At 37.9% G+C, this 25137-nt stretch overlaps 1 long non-coding RNA gene across 1 annotated transcript; it reads left to right on the forward strand.

Annotated features, from left to right (window-relative positions):
* Positions 1–1999: 1999 nt before the first annotated feature.
* On the forward strand, positions 2000–7003 carry LOC145959027 (uncharacterized). Its single transcript, XR_014434633.1, has 4 exons — positions 2000–2107; positions 3966–4032; positions 5158–5235; positions 6733–7003. It is a non-coding gene; the product is annotated as an uncharacterized LOC145959027 (long non-coding RNA).
* Positions 7004–25137: the final 18134 nt, after the last annotated feature.

Below are 25137 nucleotides of genomic sequence, written 5' to 3' on the forward strand. Positions count from 1 at the left end.
TCCCAAGCGGGACCCTCCATGGATTAGCGGTTTTCATAAAAAGGAAGGGTTCATGGAGTCGCCACCAATGTTTTACTCAAAACATTGGAAAAAGAAGTTTAAGGCAATCGATTCAAAAATCGACTTCGGCCATTACAACCAGAGTCGGGTAAGGGAGTCGGTTACGCGTGGGGAAGGTGTTAGCACCCCACAACGCCCCTTTCGGGTTCCCTATGACAGATTATTTCTAAAAATAATAGTACAAAATTACTAAATTACCCCTATTTATTCTAAGCAATTATAAATTAACTATCTACATGATGACAGTTAAATATGTACACACAGAAAGCGGTAAAAGAAGGGATTTTTAGAAAAGAAACCTCTTGAAGCGTGCTTTTTATATATCAAGTAAAACTGGGAAGCTTTTTGGCGTTCCCTCGCTCTACAAGCCCGCTCACTCCTTCCTAAAAATAATTTTTGACTTGGAAATCCGATGGATTTCCCTTCGACTAAGTTCGAATCTCCAAGCTAAATGCTCGGAATTCCAGAACTTCGTCGGATCGACTCCCAGAGAGATTTCTAGGGCAGAACACTGCTCAAAAACCCCAGAATACTCAAGGAGAGGGTTAAAACTGTGTGAAAAAGTGTAGAATGACGTCAAATTGACGTCATATTTATAGGAATGAGGCGCAGTACGGCCCCTGGGGTCAATACGGGCGTATTGAAGTTTTTGAACTTCAATACGGCCGTATTGAATTCAGTACGGCCGTATTGAAGTTCAAAGACTTCAATACGGGCGTACTGAGTTCGCCGCGGCCGTATTGCAGTTCAAAATACTCAATACGGCCGTAGTGAACCTCTGGGAGGCCGTATTGAGCTTCATTCCTCCCACTTTTCTTATTTTTGCTATCCTAAGACCTCTAGACCTACAGAGAACCCTCCTAGGGCCTTCCAGGAGTCCTTCTGGCTGATCTTCCTTTAGTCTTTGAGAGCCTTCTAGCTTTATTTCCGACCCGGACAATTTTAGGGGTCTACAATGTGAGACTCAAGAAAAATGAAAAGCATGGCAACACCTAATAATGGAAACCTAAAATGGCAAGGAAGGCTCACAAGGAACAAGGTGTGAACCCAAAAACTATTCGGCCACACAAAGAAAACAAGGAGGAGAAAAAATGACCGAATAGAAAAGACACACAAGAAGACAAGAAGGACTAGATTTTACCCTTGATGAACCTTGGCTCTTGATACCACTTGATGGCTTCCTCCTTCCATGGATGATGTAGAGTATGAAGGGGAAGACCTTGCCCTTGATCTAGTTCACCAAAGGGAAGACACAAAGGAAGATTTAGGGTGGAAAAAGGGAAGGTAGGCGTGAAGGTGTTTAGGGTGGTGGTGTATGGTTGCTCAAGTTGGCTCACTCCAAGTGTAGGTGGAGGCCAATCTAGGGTTTCACTCTCCAAGGGTGGAGAATGAAGGTGGCTAGCCGAAACTAACCTAGGGACTAAGGATAGGATTTGAGGCAAGAAAATGCTCTCTCAAATTCATATAATCCAAAGTATTTACAAGTGGTGGGGTGTTGGGTATTTATAGGAGGGGAGGCATCAAGGGTTGCATTTGGAGCAATGCATGGCCGAAATTCACAAGGCAAATGCACTCCAAATGAAATGCCAAATGAACCCTAGATGCTACTTGGTGGCCAAGGATGGAATCTAAGGGGTTAGATTGGCTATTTCTAGGTGCATGATAAGTCCATGCAACCTTTGCCCTCCACTTGGGCCTAAGCCTTTCTAACACCAAAAATAGGTCCATTGCTCACCAAAAATGCGTCACCTCCTCATGTAACACCCTAGCCCAAAATTAAAACCCTAATCATCTAAAGCACCCCATAATACAAGGGTAAAATGGGAAATACAAAGAAAATAAATCCTATGACTAAAATACCCCAAAATACATGGGTAAAATTGGAATAAAGCAATAAATTCTATACTACTCAAATTGGCCATAGCCATGAACCATGTGATGGGTCTCACATGAAGTGAAGTACCAAGGATGGTCCTCCATCAAGCCGTCGGAGAAAACGGAGAACCTTAGCCACTGCAGAGAGAACCTTGTGTTTCGTCTTGCGGAGGTGTTCCCATGACTTTGCTCTGTTTTGTTCTTTGTTTGAGACTCTTCTGGCCTTTTCTTCTTCTTTGTTCTTTGTTCTCTGTTTTCCCTAAACCCTAAACATTAATAGTATGTTTGGGTTGGAGTTGAACTCCCAGAAACTAGGGCTTATTTTATACTGTTTTGGGACTTGATGATGATGAGAATCTCTCAGCTAATCAATTAAATGCTTCATAGTTTTTGCATCATTTGTCTATCTCTATTAAAGTATGAGAATTTGGGGTGTTACATGTAGGTAACTGTGTTCTGCTCCTGGCGGTTATATTCACTGTCCTTGTGTTGACTAATCATATCAACCGCATATTGTCTTCTTCTCTGCTGACTTTATTGCTATCCATTTCTCTTTTCTGCTTCTAAGAAGTCAAGTTCTTTTGTTTCTTTTGTTTCTTTTTTTTTTCTTTCTTTTTTTTCTTCTCCATGCTTCTATAAATATTGTTTATATTGTGCAAGGATGCCTTGATCTTCCTGTGTTTTCTCTGCTTTGCTTGGTGTGGTTTTGTGTTATATGTTAATTTGAATCTTGGAGTATAGATGTGATTTATTGACCTTGTTGCCTCCTGTTTGTGTCTACTTTTTTCCTTTTTTTTTTTTGATAATTCTTTGGGAAGGAACTCATGTTTATAAATATAATTATAACTGGCACATGCATGTCAACTATTGCAACTCCTTCGTACTGAGTTTAATTTATACTGATAAAGAAAAACTGACGCATGTGTGTTTCCCTGCACTTGTCAAACTATTTTTCAATCCTTTCTTGGCGTGTGAATGTGAATATTTGTTGGAGCTTGTCAATTATAAATGTATCTCTGTATATCTGACTGAGCTAATGCTCATCTCGTTTTAAGGTTTTCTTACTTTCTAGTTTCTTCAATTTGCCAGCCAAACAAGAATGTAGTTTTGTTCTTTAATTGCAAGTTACAAGTTTGCTTTTGATTATTTCTTTTGTAAAGGGATTCTTCAGAGCTGGTTTAAATCTGTTTTACCATGTTGGTTCGTTTAAATCACTCAGTAATAGTGAGATTATCATGTTTCAATCATGGAGTTATTAACAAAATATGTATTGCTTGTGTGGGTTTATTAGTCAATCACATAATCGTAATTATTATCATGCACAACAACCCAATGACTGGTTTAAAAATTTTATGATTGACTAGTTATCAGGATAACAAATTAATTTACCAATGCATATCGGTGCCCTTATATTTATAATTAATGGATTGTTACATCATAAAGCTGTTACTTTTATAAGTATTTGATTTGATTTGGGATTGCAATTGTAACCAACCAGGCTTTCCAAGGCCTTTTGATTTGATGGATTGAGTCGTAGTATGTTCTGACCAATTCGTATTATATCTTTCTTTCGTAGGAATTTCATTCTGTGTTTTACAGTTTCACAATTCACAGTGATACTCTTTCTCTCACAAGTTAAGAAGGTTTTTTTTAGTTCTTAAGCTTTTTTATCAGTGTAATTTTGTGAAGGAGCTGTTACTCTAATGCTAACCAAAGAAAATCTAGTTTCACAATTTTGACTGCTACAACTCAATATACACTCAAAATACTATACCTATGTCAGACTGTTAGGACAAAAATGCCTTCAATTTTAAGTCCAGATTTGTCCATGATAAGCCGAATTAGTTCTTCCCTCTTACTCATTTTCAAATTTATTGGCATAGTGATATGCTAGAGACATAAAACCAATATTGTGCTCTCAGTAAAATCATTTGGTCTCAATAATTTCTTATTTGTGGTTATTGAGAGATCTAATAGTTTGATAACCAAAAAATCGGGTTCTCTTTACTAATAATAATAGTTTGATGCAGCACTTGGATTTTGAACCAGTTCAAACTGAACGGCCAGGGGAGTTAATTGCTTACTACAAAATTGCAAGTAAGAGTTTTCTTCGTGTTTTGCAAGGGGGAGGGGTTAAGTCATTTTGAAATTAGAAGAGGGGATGCGAAGGGGATTCAACATGTAGCATCGACTTTGCCATTCTAAAACATCTTCCATCCTTGTAATGATAGTAAGAAAGAAATAATTTAGTCCTTAAGACATACCAGAAAAGAGACTTGAATATATCTTCCAATGGAGTGGCCGTCCTTGGTAAGAAGTCATCCTGATCAAGGTAAAGAATGGTCAACTACAAAGTAAAAGTTTCAATGGCATCAAATATGATAAAGAAAGACTAGATTTGTAATGCAGCTTATGCTTAAAGCAACTAGGATAAAATTCTATATTATCATAACATATGTAGCAAGTTTAAGCAATATACAACTTATAAGAATAAATCATCTAATAATTGATTATAAAACAGTCTTCATCAAAATATTTGACCTGTATTTAGAAGACTAATATTCATGCAAGATCTCCATATAACTATTTCTCTCTTAACACTTAAATGGGTTCATTCATCTCTATCACTAAAAGCTGTTACTATGGATGTGGTGGCTTTCAATATAGAGACACCAACAAACACATAGCCTTCCAACACATGAAGTTAGCTGAACTGTTAAACTATCAAACTTGAAGATGTAAGTTATCATTCACAAAAAAATAAAAATTTATGTACAGGAATCTGTAGCTGTGAGTCTGAGATAAACTGACAACATATTATCCAAAAGATAAAAATGCAAGTTAGGGATTGTAATTAGAGGTTACTCGCTCCAATTCTGAATATAAACAACAAAAAAATAATTCACACTAAGAAAGTGAATTAATATTGTCTAATTGCACTAATCCTATTTTAAAAAAAATATCCTAATTTCTTAAACTACCCTTCCTTGAAACTTGATATTAAGAATAAAAAGGATCACTAAAAATACTACTTCAATTAAATGAAGGGGTATTTTGGAGATGGTAGTATTAAATAGAGTAAATTTAGTTAAGATTTATTTATGTTTGAGAAACAAACATGTTTTTTGTTGCTTATATTCAAAACTGGAGGGAGTATTGAATTTGGATTGAAACACTATATTCATTTTTCTTCCATTTACCTTGTTTATTATAAATCTGTAGCAGTTGTATCCATTCAAGTCAAAAATTCACCACATTCAAATTTTCACTACTCATTGCAGAATGTTACATCAAAAACAGGTAATGCAAAACAAACTACCTTCTATTAACAATGTTAGATTTTTTCCTGCATGGCTGCCACTGGTTGGAGTTTGGTTTATAGAAAGGGTTGGATACTTGAGCGAGTGTAGACTTAGTCTGGTGTAATTTATATATGCTTTAGGTGTTCTAGATTTGGTAAGGAATTAGTCAAGGATTTACACAGGATTTTTTGGCCATCATCAATGTAAAAAAAATAATAAAAGATTTGATAACTTGCCTGCAACACAACAGAGTTGACTGATAACTCTCTCTTCCATCTCCTTAATTTTCCAATTTTTGTTGTATTATTTTTGTACAAATAACAGACAAATATAATTTATCCTCAAGAATAAATTAACAAGACATAGTGAAAAAAAAATTATTATAGTTTTTCACATCCTTATCTGTTTATGCCATTGTCACCTTTATCTTTTGTCCTTTTTCATATTATGAAAGTATCATTGCAGGCTGTTTTGTTTTATATTTTGTATATTTATGAAATTCAACAAATATAGGAGTATGTAGTAACAATCTAAAAAAAAGACATGAGAAGAAGATTTGTATCTAAGGTTAGGGACAGAAGAAGCAGGGCTTTTTGTGGGAAAAGTGAATTAGGAGGTGTGCGTCCTTGTTGTCGACCCTTTTTGCTTCTTCCTTCTAACATTATTCTGCGTTGCCAAAATCCCAAATATGATCCACGTAGTACCTTCAGAGTCAAACATGCTTTTGCTTCCTTCACCCTACTTCGTTTTATCACCATCATGCTATGCATGCAGCATGCATATGCTTTCACTATTATTATTATTATTATACATCACCCTACATGTAGTAACAGACTTACTTTACTGTTTGCCGCTAAAGTAAACGCCTACTTTAAACCAAGAAATAAAATAAATCAATGTACTAGAATAGGATCTGAGGTGTAATTTCTTTTTCTGGATGAAGAAAGAAACAAATGTGTAAGCATGCATAGTAAGTTAAACATGTATAGTAATTGTAATTAGATAACAATATGATACTACTTTACATTGTCTTGACATGGTCCATTTTTCTTATTTCTTGTATGGAAAAATAAGTTAAAATTTAATAGTTATGCCCTGACAATATATAAACACAGCTAATTACATATCATCAATTAGTATGATTTTATTATAATTATTTATTATATAAGAGTCAATACTTAATAATTAATGATTGAAAATAAGAATATAAAACTAGACATAATGTAATTTGTGATTAAGTTAAAGAAAAGTAGAATATGTAAGTATAGAGTAGTAGAGTGGAGGAATAGGAATAGCATAGAGGGGGAGGAGAAGTGTTCTCCTAAAGCAGTGACTTTGGTCATAACATATTCTTGAATCTTCTTTGCAGAACCCATGACATAAACATAGAATTTGGCCACGTATATGTTTTGAATAGTATTACATTTAAAAATATTGTTAATTTCTTTTAATGCTTATTATGATGTAACTAATATATGATGTATATATGTTGCAGCTTTTTGAAGATGCTACACCATTGGAAGAAACCAAATTGGAAGACATTCAGATTCATTGGGGAAATTTCTTTTTAGAAAAATTTAGAAATAGATCATGTTGAAAGGTTTAGTATTACATGTAAAATTTAGAAATAGGTGAATGTGGCTTTAGCATTAGGCGGCTAAGTACATGTCTAATGTAGTATGACCTAATTTTTTTGAGCTTCTCTTCTCTTTGTAAGAAAATACTCCTTTTTGGATCTCATATAGGTCTGTCTTGATTTTTGAGTATATGGCTTCTTTAGTATTATTTATTATATAATGATAATGATGTAATTGAGTCATTCTTATAATGATAAGGATCTCATATTGGCCACTTTTGGTTTATGTTGGATTTTGATGTGGCTTCTCTCACATTGGATAATTGGATTAGTTTTATTAAATTAGTTTTTACATATTTATAATTTAGACAATTTTATTTTAAAAATTAACCTGATTAAAAAAAATATAATCTACAACGGTTCTACAAAAAAACCGACTTAGATGTGTGTTAATCTAAGTCGGTTTTTGAGAAAAAACCGACTTAGATTTACACATACATCTAAGTCGGTTTTTGTCGAAAACTGACTTAGATCAACACATACATCTACGACTGTTTTATGAAAACTGACTTAGATGAACACATACATCTAAGTCAGTTTTTACATAACCGACTTAAATATGTTCATTCATCTACGTCGCCTTCATCTAAGTCGATTTTAAAACCGATGTAGATATGACAAAATAACCGACTTAGAATACAATCTTTCTAGTAGTGATGATAGAGCATTCCAAGTGAAGAATACCTTGGGCTTGACAAGCCCACTACTCTTCAAAAGTTCCAACTCTTCCTGTATTCTTCTAGCCATAGCTCTGGTCACTAGGCCCTTGGCCCATGGTCTATCAGGATATCAGGTTTATTCCGGCCTAGTGGGTTCCCCTTAGCTGAGGATTAGGTTGACGAATCTTCACTAAGATCTATCTGGTACTATTGGATTAATTCTTAGATAGTTACCATCTTGAAATTTATTCAGGATGGTACAATTTCTTGGAATTAATCCAATAGTATAAGATATATCTTAATGAAGATCCGTCAACCTAATCCTCAACTAAAGGGGGACCCACCAGGTTGGAATAAACTCAATATCCTAAGATGACCAATTTACTATGAAGGGGGTCAGAATAAATCTGCCTTAGAGCGATATATCTGGGACAAAATCTTATCTTTAATAACCAAATATTACAATAATAAAGCCACCTTAGGAAATTTGATACTTTTGGGGCCTATTAGACTCACGAGTGAGTAACTATAAATTTCAAAACCCTAAACCCAAGAAGGCAGATTAATCTCTTGAATGTTTTAACTTTAGTGGTTCGCCTAAAATAAACCCTAGACGTCCTTCAGACCAGAACAGTAATAATTGTCATTTATGTGGTAAATCTAAACACTTATAGAAGGATTACCCAAAAAGTAATGATGGAAACCTTAGGAGAGACTTGATTGATGTCATTTCTCCTTCAAGCTTCTTGGATGAATCTTTAACTTCATGGACTCCTTCAAGCTCTTTCAATGGCTTTTAGTTAGAAGCCATTTCTAACACATAAGGAAAGGTAGGATCTCCCTTATGTGATGCCACACTCTTGAAGAGTGATAAGTCTCTCAAATTTTCACCACGCTCAAGAAAGGATCAGAGAAAAGAAAGAATTTCAAAGAGAGAATTTGGAGAGGAATTTCATCCAAATCATATATAAGACTTAAAACTATCACAAAATGGGTATAAAGGTACAATATACAGAGTTTAGTTGGCTTATGGTGTAAGCTAGATTAACCATGGTTAAATTTAACCATGATTTTTATCTTGTACTTAAGCTAACTAACTCTAGTTAAATGTCTACAAGTCGAGTTAGTTTTCTAGAAGCTTATGGAGCAAGCTAAGCTAATCCTAGTTTAAGAATAACCTAGTTTAGCTTAAGTTAACTCCAACTACCTAGCCTAATCATTATAACTACTAGACTAAGGATTACTTTAACATGTTGAGATGTAACTATCAAAGCCATGTGACTTAATTTGTAGCTTGGATGGTAAGTTCAACATGATTTGGACGTCCAAACCACTTGCAGGAGAAAGTGGACATCGAAACCTATTGGGCATAAAAAGGATTTGGACCATCCAAGTCCAAATAAGTCTAATAGGATTTTGCTAGTTACACCTTTCCTAATCTACTAATTACACCCTGAAGTAATACAAGGACAAAATTACCTACACTACTTGATCCAAAATACAAGGCCAAAAATATCCTACTACAATTACTACTAAAATGAATTACAAGTAAGAAAAATGTATAACAATAATAGGAGTCCTTTAAGGTATGATAGGTCTTTAAAGGTAGGGTACCTTACAAAATAAGGGTAAGTACCCTACAATTCTTCAAACCAACCTTTTTAACCTTTACCCTTCTTGGGCTTATCTCTTCCAAACAGATTCTTGAGAAGTAGGTTTCCATCACATAAAGCTTAGTTCATAAAGATAGGTAATCTTAATGCTTATGTATGTTCTGAATCAAATTTAATTGACATTCCCCATAATACACGGTGGATTAATTTTGGATGTATGACTCATGTTTTTAATACAATATAGGGATTCATTACAATCCAAACTATAAGCCCAAATGAAAAGTTCATCTTCATGAGGAGTAGATTGAATGTTCTAATGGAAGCAATCGGTTATTGTTTAATCATTGACACTCGACACCATTTATATTTATTGAAAACTCTTTATATACCTAGTTTATTTAGGAATTTGGTTTAATTATCCAAACTTGATGTTATTGGATACTCTTTTAATTTTGGTAATGAAAGTTTTAGTTTATTCTTTGAGATGCTTTATATGAATTGAATTTAGATGGTTTGTATGTTGAAACCCTTTTAAATCTACATCATAAAATTTGCACTAATTGTCTAGTAAATGAGTGTTCTACTTCCTTGTGACATAAACATTTGGGTCACATGTCTTAAAGAATGAAATTCTTTCAAATCTAGATTTTACATATCTAAATATTTGTGTGGATTGTATTAAAGGAAACAAAAAAAAATTTGATGAAACTAGCTTGGAGATGTTTGGAGAATCTCTTCAACTAGCTTTTAGTGCTTCCAATATTCTTCCATGGCTTCTCAAAATATCAAAACAAAATGCAAATGATGGAAAAGGAAAGAAAAGAGGTGCGCCACTTCCAATCGAAAAATAAACAAGTAGTTGAACTTGTCACAAGGAGGAAACCCTTGATAAAAGTTCTTAAGGATAAGTATCTTCAAGAGAGAGAACTAAGACTTTTAAAGGAGAAAACTCAAAATATATTTCTCACAAATGCCAAAAGTTATTCAAATTACATAAGGAATACCTATATATAGGACTTGGTAGCTTGTGGTGCAAGCTGTGCTAACTTAGGTTAAAAATAACCTAGGTTAGGTTAACTTGAACTCAAGACTACTAACTCTAGTCTAGCTAAACTAATTCGGCCAAGTGGACTACATATTCCACATTCTTATATTTAGAATGATGATTGAGAGCTTATCATTTTGCAAGGTAAGGAAAACGTGACTCATGTCACTATCCTAGATCTAAAAGAGTCAATGGGAGGTTTTCATGTGGCATGGTGTGTTTGGTATGACTAGACAAGGCCATGTGACATGTTGGATCTTTTGAATTGAGTAGAAACATCTTGTCCCTACCATGTTTGGATGTCTAAGCCACTTGCATAAGCAAGAGGACTTACTCATGGTCCAAAGGAAATATGTTCTTGGGCCATTCAAGCCCAACAAAACCAAATAACCATTTCTAATTGCACCCTACTTGATGGAATCATGCCAACGCCATAAACACCAAGAGGTGATACTTTGAAGGACCCAAGAGGAATGGGTTGATTTTGAAGACCTTTCATATGATTGTATATAGTAGTTCATTGTATAGGTTCATTTTACCTTTATATTTGTGGGGCACTTTCTTTCTTTCATTATGAGATATTCCTTTTAGATTTTAGGGCATGTTACTTGGAGACTTTGGCTCCATTTGACCTTGTATTAAGGGTCATCCATTTTTTGTATTTTCAGTAGTAGAAGTAGGGTGACAAATAGTAATGTGTGTAGGTGCAACTAGTAATTGGGCCAGGATTGAGCCTAGGCCAAATTTTACATATTGGGCTTGTTTTTCTCCATATTTTCTAAGGAATTGATTTAGCTAGGTCTCACCACCATTGGGTGAACCTAACTAAACCAATTCCAAGATTTTTGGATTAAAGGACTAGTTGGAAACAAGCAAGCCTAGCCCGCCCATGCTTCTCATTTGGCCAAATTAGTAACTTACCTTGCACACTTGCAAAGCTTCTACTGCAAGCTTCTAACTTAGCCTGCTTCCCAAGCTTCTGAGTTAGAAGCTTGTGTTAAGTCAGACAAAGAGCATTCGCAATTTCCACTGAGGTTTTGAATATGACAAATATAATACATATTGTTATTCCTAACATGTACATTAGTGTTTCAGATGGATAACAATAAGTTCAGGAAAAAATGAAGGAGAAAGTATGATCAAGCATAATCGAATTGAATAACACATCAGACGATAAAAAATCTAGTATCAAGACTAAGGTTGATCCATGCCTAAATTAAATACAACATAAAACGAATCTATCAGCTGAAGCCTGAGGGATCAAACATAAGACCAAAATAGGCATCATATGAGACTAAGTCAAGAACGGGACGAAAGTTGGCCAAACATCAACATGGATTTGCAAGATCATCAGATGAAGCCTAACGAACAAGTAGACAAAGTCATCACTCTCATGACCAGATGTAAAGGGTAGTCAAGACCAGACGAAAAATCAAAACTAAATTATGTATCCAAACGCAGTCGGAAAATAATGAAGCATGTTTGAAGTCCATTAATCACATTGAGTGAAATCATACAAGAAACACAGAAAGGACATCAAACCTGAATACAGAAAGAAGAAAAATAGGCAAGCATGGATTCACAAGTCAAAGATGCATGTGTTAGAAAAAGGACACCTACTTTTCAGAGAAAGACAACACCTCAACAACTAAACTGATGAGAAAAGTATAAATATGCCTAGATCATGATTGAAGTCAGACATTGAAATAATCAACTACATAGAAGGACTTCATGTAAACAAACAGACATTTAATGCAAGATCAAATGCATTAAATGAAAACATTTACATAGCCATGAAAAAAAATCTTCATCTATAACGACACGAAGCTCCGCTCCAATGGGAAAATTTGAATTCAAACAACGGGCAGATTTATCAACAGGTTATAAGTATCAAGGCAAATAAGAAGAAGAAGAAGAAGAGAACTGAGAAGTAGAGAAAACGTGCAATAAGAAAAAGAAAGCAAAAAAGCATAAGCTACATTTTTTCTCAAAGCATTTGTTGTATATTTGTTTAAAAACTAAGATAGCTTATCTTAGTGAGTGTTGCTAATATTCTATCCTCTCTACGAGAGTAAACAAAACACTCAGACACTTATTCCTGTAAAACTAAGGTTACACACTGTCGCCACCGGCCCGAAACGGGCTTTCGGCATTCGCGAAGGATGGTTGGACTCGTTGATTTGTTTGAAAAATGTGGATTGCTAGAATGACTTATTCTCAAACTGAGACCTCGTCAAACGAGCAATTTTATTAAAAGGCTCACTAATCCATATTAATCCCAAGCGGGACCCTCCATGGATCAGTGGTTTTCATAAAAGGAGGGTTCGTGGAGTCGCCACCAATGTTTTACTCAAAACATTGGAAAAAGGGATAAGGCAATTGATTTAAAAATCAACTTTGGCCACTACAACCAGAGTTGGGTAAGGGAGTCGGTTACGCGTGGGGAAGGTGTTAGCACCCCACGGCGCCCCTTTCGGGTTCCCTATGACAGATTATTTTTTAAAAGAACAGTATAAAATTACTAAATTACCCCTATTTATTCTAAACAATTATAAATTGACTATCTACATGATGACAGTTTAAATATGCACACAGAAAGCAGTAAAAGGAAGGATTGAAAGGAAACCTCTTGAAGCGTGCTTTTTATAAAAAATGAACTGGGAAGCGTTTTGGCGTTCCCACGCTCTACAAGCCCGCTCCTCGCTCTCCTAGAACAAAATTTTAACTAAGGGAATCAAAAAGATTTCCCCTCGACTTGGTTCGATCCTCAAGCAAAATGGCTCGGGGCTCAAGAACTTCGTCGGATCAACTCCCAGAGAGTTTTCTAGGGCAGAACACTGCTCAAAAACCCCAAAATACTCAAGGAGGGAGTCAAAACTGAGTGAAAAAGTGTGGTTGGACGTCCAAATGACGTCATATTTATAGGGAATAGGCGCAATACGGCCTACAGGGCCAATACGGCCGTATTGAAATTTTTGAACTTCAATACGGTCGTATTGGAGTTCAATACGGTCGTATTGAAAGTCAGAAATTTCAATACGCCCATATTGAGTTCGCAGCGGTCGTATTGAAGTGTCAATACGGTCGTACTGACTTCAGTACGGCCGTATTGAAGCTTCAATACGGCCGTATTAAGTTCAGTACGGCCGTATTGGGCTTTTTCCCTCCACTTCCTTATTTTTAGCTATTCTAAGACCTCTAGACCTACAGAGAACCCTCCTAGGGCTTTCCAGGAGTCCTTCTGGCTGATTATCCTTCAGTCTTCGAGAGTCTTCAAGCTTTATTTCCGACCCGGACAATTTTAGGGGTCTACAGCTGCCCCCCCTTTACTTAGTCGGACGGCCTTTTGGTGTATCGGCTGACAAGTAAAGGAGTTGACCCAATTGTCCGGGTATTGTGCCGACCTTCTGACTTGTAGCGTCTTCCGGTGGAAAAATGTTGAGTAGCCTCTCCAGGTGGGTGCATACCTCGGCGCTTTTGACATCCTCGGTAGCTGAGTTTACCTTCTCCAAGGTCAACTTCACTCGACGCTCGAGCCGAAAGTTGGACATCAACGCGCCTCTGATGACGCTGATGGTTGAGTACCGCCTCTCCAGGCTTAGTCTCGCTCTTTGTTCGAGCCGGAAACCAAGCACCTTTGCGACGACGGTGAGCAGTGTGAGTTTTGCCTCTCCAGGCCTAGTCTCGCTCTTTGTTCGAGCCGGAAACCAAGCACCTTTGTGACGACGGTGAGCAGTGTGAGTTTTGCCTCTCCAGGCCTAGTCTCGCTCTTTGTTCGAGCCGGAAACCAAGCACCTTTGTGACGACGGTGAGCAGTGTGAGTTTTGCCTCTCCAGGCCTTGCTTTGCTTGTTGCCCAAGCTGGAAGCTGTAAGTACCGTCTCTCCAGGCTTAGCTTCACTCTTTGTTTGAGCCGGAAGCTAAGTACCTTTGTGACAACGGTAAGCGGTGAGTACCCCTTTTCCAGAGATAGCTTCGCTCATTGCCCGAGCCGGAAGCTGCATACCTCCGTGTTTGTGACGACGGGGGTAGCGTGAATATCTCCTTTCCAGGGATTCGTGATGATTTTGTCTCCACAGTCCACGATGCTGCTTCGACGGTTGTTTTTTGATTTTGTGCCACTAGGGGCTGGATAACGCAGGGATCCGTCTAGGGGATGTGCAGTTACTCATAGGTTCTTGTGTCCCAACTTTCCATTGCGTAGTCGGTTCCCACTGGGGAATTTCTGATTCCTTTGGGTGCAGACACAAAGATGCTCTTTCTGATGTGAGCGGTGCCTTATGATTGGCTGACGTCCTTTCGACGTTGGTGGAGTATCCCGGTTATCCTTGTTCGGGTGTCTCTTTTGGTTTTCTGATTTTGCTGCCTCTGTGTAGGCTGTTATCCGCTGGGGATTCTGGATGTTGATTTTGTCTCCACAGTCCACGATGCTGCTTCGACGATTGTTTTTGATTTTTGTGCCACTGAGGGCTGGATAACGCAGGGATCCGTCTAGGGGATGTGCAATCATTCACAGGTCCCTGTGCCCCAACTTGCATTGCATTGTTGGTACCCTTGGGGAATTTCTGACTCCTTGGGGTATAGACACAGATGCTCTCTCTCTGAGTTGAGCGATGCCTTATGATTGGCTGACGTCCTTTCGACGTTGGTGGAGTATCCCGGTTTATCCTTATTCGGGTATCTCTTTTTGATTTTCTGGATTTTGTTGCCTCTGTGTAGGCTGTTATCCGCCAGGGGATTTTGTCATTGGTTGTGATTGGCCTCTTCTGTTAGGCAGATCATCTTGATGTTCAATGATAGGCTGAGAGCCGGATTCCACTTGGGGAATGATTATTGATCTTTTTATGATTTTTCCTTTTGAAGGAGTGCCTCTTATGTAAGCGACTGAGGAATTGGGGTTCAGTGTTCGGCTGAGTGCCGGATTCCGCTTGGGGAATATTTATTGATATTTTTTGATTTTTCTTCTTTTGCAGGGATGCCTCTGAGTAGGCGATTGGGGAATGAGGGATCTTATGTATCCCAGAGTATTATTTAGGAAGCCTCTGCAGGCTTAGCCTCACTCAGCGCTTTGAGTCGGAGAGCTATCTTCCACTGAGGAAGTGTTAAGTCCTTTGACTTGTATATACTGTTTGGATGATCGCACTTCCATTGGGGATTGCGTCGATTTTGCTTTGATAGCTCTCGCTGGGGGATTTGGCCCGTGAGTGTAAGCTTGAGATATCTCTGGGGAATCGAGCCTTTCTAGGCCCAACTATTCTGAAGGAAGAGTATTGTTTCTGCGAGCCTCTCCAGGCTCAATTATTCTGAGGGAGTATTTTTTCTGCGAGCCTCTCCAGGCTTTAGTTATGATGAAAGAGTATTATTTCGGCTAGCCTCTCCAGGCTCAGTTATTCTGTAAGAGTATTATTTCAGCAAGCCTCTCCAGGCTCAATTATTCTGTGATGTGGAGTATTATTTTGGCGAGCCTCTCCAGGCTCAATTATTCTGAAGGGAGTATTCTTTCTGCGAGCCTCTCCAGGCTCGATTATTCTGAAGGAGTATTATTTCTACGAGCCTCTCCAGGCTCAATTATTCTGTCTGATCGGGAGAGTATTATTTTGGCGAGCCTCTCCAGGCTCAGTTATTCTTAAAGAGTATTATTTCGGCAAGCCTCTCCAGGCTCAGTTATTCTGAGAGTATTTTTTCGGCAAGCCTCTCCAGGCTCAGTTATTCTGAGAGTATTCTTTCGGCAAGCCTCTCCAGGCTCAGTTATTCTGAGAGTATTCTTTCGGCAAGCCTCTCCAGGCTCAGTTATTCTGAGAGTATTCTTTCGGCAAGCCTCTCCAGGCTCAGTTATTCTGTATGACGCTGTTGATTTTCTGAATCTTTGCATTTTGTTTGCTGCTGTCATACACAAGCAATTTTCTATTTTTCTATTTTTGTGTGGTTGCCTCATGACGAGGTCTTTGAAAATTTCTTTATGGCCAATACGGCCGCATCCATTTCAGTGTGCCCGTATTTGAATTGAAAATTTGTTCATAACCCTAATTTTGGTATGGGCGTACTGAACATGATACGGGCGTATTGTTTTTCTGAAGTTTATATATATATATATTTTTTTTTTTTTTTTTTTTTTTTTTTTTGTTTTTTCAATAAACAGAGAATAAGTGATCTTCCAGTACACCTATCATCTGTATGCATGTATGCAGTATGATGCACCTAATTCTATTTGATTCATTTTTCAAAAGAATTAACCGATGCGTTTTTGGATTTTGCCATTCCTCTTAGACGGGCTGTGCGCTGCCGACTTCTATAACCGAGGAATGATGCGTATTATATTTGAGATTTGGTGTCATCAACCAAATGATCCTTCCCTTTCTTTAGAAGATGTGTCAACCCTCCTATTGACCACTATATCTCCATGTTTCCACTAGATTATTCAAAAATCGTTGGGACAAGAGAGAAAAGAAGGAAATGATATATTTTCAAAAGTTTGTGTTTTAGAGGGGATTATTTTATTTTTGAAAAATGGTTTTTGTAAGAATGGCTGGCCATGGTAGGCTTATGTGTTTAGGCTTGTTCGATTAAACACTTATGAGGTTAAGCACATCTTTGTTATTAATGATTTGTGCTTTGACAACTTGGATAGCTTTTCTTGAGCTCCTTGTTGAATTCAATTGATGGTACCATCATGGATTTATTTTGTTTTTTCCTTTTTTGATGGCTCTTACTTTTGCCTAAAACACCCATTTGTGATGTCTTAGCGGGCTTTTGTTTTTGTTCATTATTTTGTAACCCTAATTTTTGCCTAGGTCACCCTTTTGTGGGATTCCTAGCGGGTCTTTTGGTCTTATTTTGTAACCCTAACTTTTGCCTAGGTCACCCTTTTGTGGGATTCCTAGCGGGTCTTTTGCTCTTTAGGATTTCTTTATCCATGATGGCACTTATTGAGGCCAAGAAAAGGTGCTCCAAATTGACACACACACTTCCACATAAAAATGATGTGGGTTTATTATTATTAAGATGATTTTAACCTCATTCATGTTTATTCAAACAGGGTTAAAATAATGTGGTCTAGAATTTTATTGCAAGCGAGAAAAGAAGCAATAAAGAATTAATGAAGAATGATTTTATTATAATCGCAGCGGAAACATGTGCCCTATCGAGGCTCGGGGGTCGGGCTGTCCCCGAGGAGTGATCTCTAATAGTCACTGAATTTACACATCCCTATTAGAAGGAGAAAAATATTTTGACGACGACGACCGGCCTTGACGCTTGTGAACCGGCCTTCCTAAAGATCTGGCTTAAAGAACGTCGAGAAGGATCTTGATTCCTCTTCGTTCTTTGATCTTTGTTAGGGTTGTATCCTAACCCTTGTTTCCCCGGATTTATCCTTGATAATGGGTAGCTCCGGGATTCTTTGGGAGTCCTTGCCTAATCCTTGTCCTGGCAAGTATCCGTTCTTGGTGAGCATGGAGGCTACCTTCTTCATTTCTCGGGGAAACGTTTCGACATTGGCGATTTCCAATGCTTGGAAGGCGGTTTCTAAAGCTTCCTCTGCTGCATCCACATAAAGTATGTTGGATGGCTTGCTGATGAGTATGTCATCTTTAGCTTGTTCGGTCACCAGCTTGTCACCCACAATGAATTTGACTTTCTGGTGGAGCGTAGAAGGTACAGCTTTCGCATCATGAATCCAAGGTCGGCCGAGGAGACAACTGTATGCGGGAGTAATGTCCATCACTTGGAATTCGACATTAAAGATAGTGGGTCCAATTTGGATTGGAAGATTGATCTCTCCCACCACTTCTCTTTTAGAACCATCGAAGGCTCGAACGATCATGTTGCTCGGGCGCATTTGGACTCCCTTGATTGCCAATTGCTTGAGCGTTCTTTTTGGCATCACATTCAAGGAAGATCCATTATCTACCAAGACTTTAGCGATGTGATACTCCTTGCAAGGGCTTGTTGTGGTTTGATCCCTCGGCGGGGATTTCTTCATCGATGAAGGTGAGGTGATCATTAGCCTTGATGTGACTAACAATCCCCTCAAACTCGTCTTGGGAGATAGTGTGCGACACGTATGCCTCGTTCAAGACTTTCAACAGATCTTGTCGATGCAGTTCGGAGCTTCGGATCAACGACGACAGCGTAATCTTTGCTAGCGTCTTATGAAGTTGATCCTCGATGGAGTACTCGCTCTATCGGATATACTTTAACAGCTCGTCTGTCTCCTCCTCAGATTCTTTTTCCTCGGTTTTCTTTTCTTCTTTTTCTTTATTCTTGGTTTTATCATGAAGATCTTTGGGAGTGTAGATCCTGCCACTCCTAGTCATGCCCCCAAGTCCAACGATGTTGGAGATATCGCTGTCGGCAGAAGAGTGGATGTCGTATATCCACGGCACAGCCTTATTTGATTTGTAAGGGAAAGGCCTTGGAACTGTGATCCTTAATGGTGTCGGACCTTCCCCTTTATTCGTCTTGATTACCAACAACGGAGTTGATGTGCGCTCACTTGGCGCGGTTGTTGACGAACGGCGTGCGATCCATTTTTGAACATACGCATCGATTTAATCCTTTCTTTTTATTTATGTTTATTAATGAATTACTAGGAGGGATGTATGAAATGCAAACCTAGATCCCTCCATGATCTTTGATAAGAATGCATGATATGAAATGGTGATGTTGAATATGCATGCATAGTGTTTATTTAACTAAGCATTATCATGTTTTCGGGATATTCCTAAAATGATGCATGATATTGCTTGGTTTGGATAAATAACCCCTTTTTCTTTTTTGGGTATTTTTATTTTATATATTTTTTGTATTTTTGGGTGAAAAGGGAAACTACCTATATGAATGTGATGAAGGTAGATGTTAACACCGTATAATGGAAGATTCTTATTCCTATTTATTCTTATTTTAAAAAGAATAGGAATGTTGTATGTTTAAAGAAATGCAATGTATGCTCAAACAATTTCACATAAACAATGCACAAACAATTCACTCATCCACGAACAGTCACGAGCGAATCACGAGGTAGGGGTCTCCTGCAGAAAAGTGCATATTCAAGGAGGATCTAACTGTTCTCACTTGGTCAAAGGCCCCCAAGGTGCCCCCATTATAGGGACCCAATTCCTCTCGTCGTAGGTCGATGGAAAGTTCCAACGCACCGTCGGACTCAAGTTCATGGTTATCACCTTGAGTGATGTTTTCCGACAACGGTCTACGGGCACCTATAGACCCATTCGACAACCGGCCGTACTAACATCCACTCCCTATGGTTAATCACTCATGCCCCCGGGTATAGAGGGAACTGTTGTGTGCAAAGGTTTGTGTGCAGTTTTTATCTCAAACATTTGCGGAATTTAAACATACAACAGTTATTTTAAAGCCATATAATAAATCATGTTATCATACAAGCAAGGGGTAATAAAGTAATTTTAACTATTATTTTAAAAATAATCTGTCACTAAATGGGACTGACTCTCGAGGCTTCCCCAGCGGAGTCGCCATCTGTCGCCACCGGCCCGAAACGGGCTTTCGGCATTCGCGAAGGATGGTTGGACTCGTTGATTTGTTTGAAAAATGTGGATTGCTAGAATGACTTATTCTCAAACTGAGACCTCGTCAAACGAGCAATTTTATTAAAAGGCTCACTAATCCATATTAATCCCAAGCGGGACCCTCCATGGATCAGTGGTTTTCATAAAAGGAGGGTTCGTGGAGTCGCCACCAATGTTTTACTCAAAACATTGGAAAAAGGGATAAGGCAATTGATTTAAAAATCAACTTTGGCCACTACAACCAGAGTTGGGTAAGGGAGTCGGTTACGCGTGGGGAAGGTGTTAGCACCCCACGGCGCCCCTTTCGGGTTCCCTATGACAGATTATTTTTTAAAAGAACAGTATAAAATTACTAAATTACCCCTATTTATTCTAAACAATTATAAATTGACTATCTACATGATGACAGTTTAAATATGCACACAGAAAGCAGTAAAAGGAAGGATTGAAAGGAAACCTCTTGAAGCGTGCTTTTTATAAAAAATGAACTGGGAAGCGTTTTGGCGTTCCCACGCTCTACAAGCCCGCTCCTCGCTCTCCTAGAACAAAATTTTAACTAAGGGAATCAAAAAGATTTCCCCTCGACTTGGTTCGATCCTCAAGCAAAATGGCTCGGGGCTCAAGAACTTCGTCGGATCAACTCCCAGAGAGTTTTCTAGGGCAGAACACTGCTCAAAAACCCCAAAATACTCAAGGAGGGAGTCAAAACTGAGTGAAAAAGTGTGGTTGGACGTCCAAATGACGTCATATTTATAGGGAATAGGCGCAATACGGCCTACAGGGCCAATACGGCCGTATTGAAATTTTTGAACTTCAATACGGTCGTATTGGAGTTCAATACGGTCGTATTGAAAGTCAGAAATTTCAATACGCCCATATTGAGTTCGCAGCGGTCGTATTGAAGTGTCAATACGGTCGTACTGACTTCAGTACGGCCGTATTGAAGCTTCAATACGGCCGTATTAAGTTCAGTACGGCCGTATTGGGCTTTTTCCCTCCACTTCCTTATTTTTAGCTATTCTAAGACCTCTAGACCTACAGAGAACCCTCCTAGGGCTTTCCAGGAGTCCTTCTGGCTGATTATCCTTCAGTCTTCGAGAGTCTTCAAGCTTTATTTCCGACCCGGACAATTTTAGGGGTCTACACACACCTTACTGAGTGTAAAATCTATCCTATCCTCTCCGTGAGAGTTGCAAACACACTCAACACCTTCATTTACTGTAAAGCCTGAAGAGGCTGGTTGAAAGAATACTTGTGAACCAGAAGTGGTTTGAGAATACTAGCGCTAGTGAGTGAAGCTAGCATGCCAGAAGTGGTCAAGAATACTTGGAGAACCAGAAGTGGTTAAGAATACTAGCGTCGACAAGTGACGTTGACGAGCCAGAAGTGGTTGAGAATACTTATAATCCTCTGTGATTAGTGGAACCCTTCTATTGAAGGAGACTGGACGTAGCTCAGATTGAGTGAACTAGTATAAAGATCTGTGCATACCTTTTTCTATATCTCAAACATTACTTGTTTAAAAACTTCATCTTTCATCTACTTTCATTTCAACAAACTGTTAGATGAAAAAACATTTGTCATTTATTTTTGAAGAAAAAATTCTTTTTGGACGATAAATCCTTTCATAAGGAAAACATATTTACTCAACTTGTTTCTTGAAGTAGACGATCAATTTTATTGGACGCAAAAAGCCTTCTAGTCAGACAAGCCTGCACAAGTTTTTAATAGTGCTTGAATATTCTTTTTATTAAAAGAAAAAAGAGTATATTTACAAAAAAAATTTGAAAAATCCTCCTTCGAACACACACACACATTCAACCCCCCTTCTGTGTGTATTTTCGCTAACTTCAATTGGTATCAAAGCTTGACCCCTTGGGTTAAGCATCTAACACTATAGGGGAAATGATCATGGAAAACGAAGGACAAGCCATAAATTGTCCACCTCTCTTTAGAGGGACAAAATATGACTATTGGAAACAAAGAATGATTGCATTCTTTGATGCATGTCATATAGACATTTGGGACGTTGTGGAATAAGGAAACTACATCTCTCGAAATGAAGCTGGTGATGAGATACCCAAGACACAATGGAATAAAGAGCAGAAGCAAAGATTCGTACTAAACTCAAAAGCACGCAATGCGCTCATGTGTGCCCTGTCTGAGAAAGAATACACTAAAGTTCACAACTTAAGAAGTGCAAAACAGATGTGGGATACACTAACCCTGACCTACGAGGGATCCCTGGAGGTAAAACACAATAAGCTAAGCTTGTTGGGACGTAAGTATGAACTCTTCGAGATGGAAGAAAGTGAATCTATCCAAACCATGTTTAGGAGATTTCAAACAATTGTAAATGAACTCTCATTTTTAGGAAGAACTTATGACAATTTTGATCATATTGACAAATTACTTCGAAGTTTACCTAGGAAGTGGAAACCACAAGTCACAGCCTTGATAGCGTCCAATGACTTAGAAAAGCTCTCACTGAAGGAACTCATTGGACTACTCAAAGTCCACGAGCTGGAGCTACAACAAAACGATGCTGGGAGGAAACAGAAATCCATTGCACTGAATGTACAAAAGACAAAATCCACTCCAACATCCTCAAGAGCCATAAAGGCAGAAGAGACGTTTGAAGAAAGCCACAATGAAGGTACCTACGATACAGACGACGAGATATCCTTCTTATTAAGGAAGATCCACTCAATGATGAAAAAGAAGGGAGGAATACGATGGAGAAAATATAGAAAAACTTGTGCAGGAAAGGAAAAAGATAAAAAGAAGTTGATCTCCTACAAGAAGAAGAAGGAAATGATGGCCACCTGGGAGGACCTTGATATCACGTCATCTGAAGATGATGTAGAAGCAAACATCTGTCTTATGGCAGATGCAAACTCATCATCAGAATTTGATGATGAAGAGATAACTAAATCTGACTTCAAAACTCTTTAGCATGCATATAATCAACTTTTGTCTGATTCTGCTAAAATCTCTACAGCCTATAAGGAACAAAAGAAAAAGATTTCTGAGTTACTAGAAGAAAATCTACTTCTAAAAAATGAGAATGCAAAACTATCAAAAGAATCCAAAAAATACCTTTCAACTTCAGAAGAAGTGAACAAACTTAACAAAGAAATTGACCTATTAAAATTAGACTTGTCAAAATTCACTCTAGGAGCTAAAAATCTTGAACATTTTTTAAAATATTCTAAGAGTGGAAATAATAGGTCTGGAATAGGATATGTTGAATCTGAATCAGAGATTAAAAAAAGAACACATGCATATTCTTCTCATAGGAATCATGGACATTCTACGTCCACATGCCGTCACATGCACAAAAAGTGGTATTCCAAAACCTCAAGAGCTAACACTCATGGACCCAAATCCATTTAGGTACCAAAGACTGAAATAATGTCTGTTGCAGATTTATTTAACAAGAACAAGAAATGTCTAGTCATGGTACCTGGACAGTGACTGCTCGCGACATATGATGGGTGAAAGGTCTATGTTCCTAGACCTCAAGACCAAGAAAGGAGGGCAAGTCACATTTGGAGGATGACAAAAAGGACATATCATGGGGATAAGTAAAATAGGTATCAACTCTCTATCACCATTGATAATGTTTTGTATGTTAAAGGATTAACACATAATCTACTCAACATAAGTCAATTGTGTGATAGTGGTTATGAGGTATCTTTCAACAAAAATAAATGTATTATTAGTCAATCTGATTCATCCATATTATTTATAGCTAACAGATGCAACAACTTCTATAAAATAATGCTTAACAAATTAGAAAATCAAAATGTTGATTATCTAGTTTCATATGAAAACTAGTGGATCTGGCACAAGAAGCTTGGTCATGCAAGTTTAAGATTAATTTCAAAACTGAAAAAGCATAACCTCGTAAGAGGTCTACCAAGTCTTGTACACCAGACGAATAGATTATGTGAAGCATGTCAAAAGGGGAAACAAATCAAAAGCTCATTTCAAAGTAAAAATCATGTTTCCACCTCTAGACCTCTTGAACTACTTCTCATAGACTTATTCGGACCCACTAGGACAGAATCTGTCAGTGGTAAACGATATGGACTAGTCATTGTGGATGACTACACTAGATGGACATGGGTGTTGTTCATAACTCACAAGGATGAGTCTTTCAAGGTATTTCATGTATTCTGTAAAAGGGTCCAAAATGAAAAGGGAATATCAATTGTTTCTATCAGAAGTGATCATGGGGGTGAATTTGAAAATGAATAGTTTCAATAATTTTGTGAAGAAAATGGAATTAAACACAATTTCTCAACACCGATAACTCCATAGCAAAATGAGGTTGTAGAAAGAAAGAATCGTTCTTTACAAGGAACGACAAAAACTTTACTAAACGATTTTTCCACCCACAAACATTTCTGGGCAAAAGCAGTTAATACTTCCTAGTATATTCAAAATAGAATATATATTAGGTCCTTGCTGAAAAATACTCCTTATGAATTTTGGAAGGGACGAGCACCCAACATATCATGATTTCATCGGTTTGGTTGCAAATGCTTTGTTCTAAACACCAAAGAAAGCTTAGGCAAATTTGACTCAAAAATCGACGAGGGTATTCTACTCGGATACTATGAAAGGTCAAGAGCCTATAAGGTGTTCAACAACAGAACCAAAACTGTTGAAGAAGCCATTCATGTTAAATTTGATGAAAACAAGCCTGATAAAGAAATATCAGAGTTAGGCAATTTCTTCAAGAACATGCAGGTGAACAATGATTAGACAAAGAAAGTTGAGTTTGAAGAAATAGCGACTCAACAAGATGAAAGAGAGGAAAGAGAACCAGTCAATTGCAACTGGCAGATCAAAGCTCATCACCCACAAGAACAAATCATTGGAGAAGCAAAGGATGCAGTAAGAACTAGAAGTTTGTTCAAAACATAAGCACAAATTGCACTGCTATCCCAAGTTGAACCAAGAACCACAGACGAAGCTCTGTTAGACGAAAGCTAGGTTTAGGCCATGCAGGAAGAACTAAGCCAATTCTAGAAAAATGATGTATGGAAACTTGTTCTAATGCCAGAAGACAGATCAATCATAGGTACAAAATGGGTATACAAGAATAAATTAGACGAATCAGGAAACGTGGTAAGAAACAAAGCAAGGTTAGTTGCAAAAGGATATTCTCAGCAGGAAGGTACAAACCTTACTGAAACCTTTGCACCTGTTGCTAGAATAGAGGCCATTAGAATCTTACTTGCTTTTGTTGCATGTACTGGCATGAAATTATACTAGATGGATGTTAAAAGTGCATTTTTAAATGGAACAATCTCGGAAGAGGTTTACGTGAGTCAACCTCCTAGTTTTGAAAATGACCTACTATCATCTCATGTTTTCAAACTAAACAAAGCT

This window comes from Cajanus cajan, chromosome 6, assembly GCF_000230855.2.
Source record: "Cajanus cajan strain Asha chromosome 6, NIPB_CcT2T_4, whole genome shotgun sequence".
In the NCBI taxonomy this organism is placed as follows: Eukaryota; Viridiplantae; Streptophyta; class Magnoliopsida; order Fabales; family Fabaceae; genus Cajanus; species Cajanus cajan.